The sequence below is a fragment of the Rousettus aegyptiacus genome, unplaced genomic scaffold, assembly GCF_014176215.1.
Source record: "Rousettus aegyptiacus isolate mRouAeg1 unplaced genomic scaffold, mRouAeg1.p scaffold_m13_p_4, whole genome shotgun sequence".
Classification (NCBI taxonomy): Eukaryota; Metazoa; Chordata; class Mammalia; order Chiroptera; family Pteropodidae; genus Rousettus; species Rousettus aegyptiacus.
The window spans coordinates 116,295,554-116,296,611 of NW_023416307.1; the positions used below are offsets into that span (position 1 = coordinate 116,295,554).

The 1,058-nt window shown below is 38.7% G+C and overlaps 1 pseudogene; it reads right to left on the reverse strand.

The window, feature by feature from the left end:
- Positions 1–362: 362 nt before the first annotated feature.
- LOC107498556 lies at positions 363–856 on the reverse strand (annotated as a pseudogene).
- Between the last annotated feature and the right edge of the window lie 202 nt (positions 857–1,058).

Sequence of the window (1,058 nt, forward strand, 5' to 3'; positions counted from 1 at the left end):
ATCCTGGGTGTGCAGCCTTGAGCAAGTTATCAGACTTCTCTGAAACTTAGTTTCTTCATCTATACCTGGAATAATCACACACATCTTAGATTTGTTAGGAGTACGTATGGAGTGCCTAGGACAAAGCTCGATACATTGAAAAGGTTCAATATATATTTTTTTGAGTTTAAATGCATTTTATTTTTAGACGACTCACATGACATCTTTTTCTTAAAAACAGTGCTTCCGCTCTAAATAAAACAAGGTCAAAATAAATGAAGAGCTCAAGATAACATCAGTCCCATTTGTCCTACTCCTGGTGTGTGGATGAAAAGCAGCAGCCAGTTATAATGACAGGTGATAGATCCAAATTGCTAAATTTGTTAACATTTCTTCATTTCTAAACCACCCCTAAAGAAAATCATACATGGAGTCAAACCAACCTCATGGTAGTCCAGCAGAGTAACTATGCCATCTGGATTTATGGTTTCATCAATTAAGAACTAATAGTTTTTTTTTGAAATTAGCAAGGATGTGCTTGATTTGTTTGGCAATTTGTTGGGCTATAAAAGGTTTTCTTTCTGTTCTCTGTTCTTCAAGTTTCCCTTTGATGAATTTTATGTAATCTTTGATGTAGGCTTCTTTTGTGGAGCTCATTTCCTGCAAATGATGGTTCATGACAATAGCAACATCAGTGATTACTGTGCTTTCCAGTTCCTTCCTCCTCAGGGGCTCCAGCAGAGGCATTTCCACCAATGAGCGAATCATCAATGTTACCTTCTGTTCTATTGACCATCTTCCCCTCTACCTTCATGCACAGCTCCTCTGCCATCTCCCAGATCTTGTAAGTGTCTGAGAATACCTCATCGTGGCTGATGAGGTCCCAGTAATGATCTTGATGGTGGCTGGAAGGAGCCTGTGGCAGCGCTGGCTTAGCAGGGCCCTGGAGCTCCAAGCAAGTTTAAATTTATTGGGGAATATTGGTTAATACAATTATATAATTTTCAGGTGTTACATTATAATTTGACATCTATATTCTATTGTGTGATTACCACCCAAAATCCAGTTTCCTTCAGCTA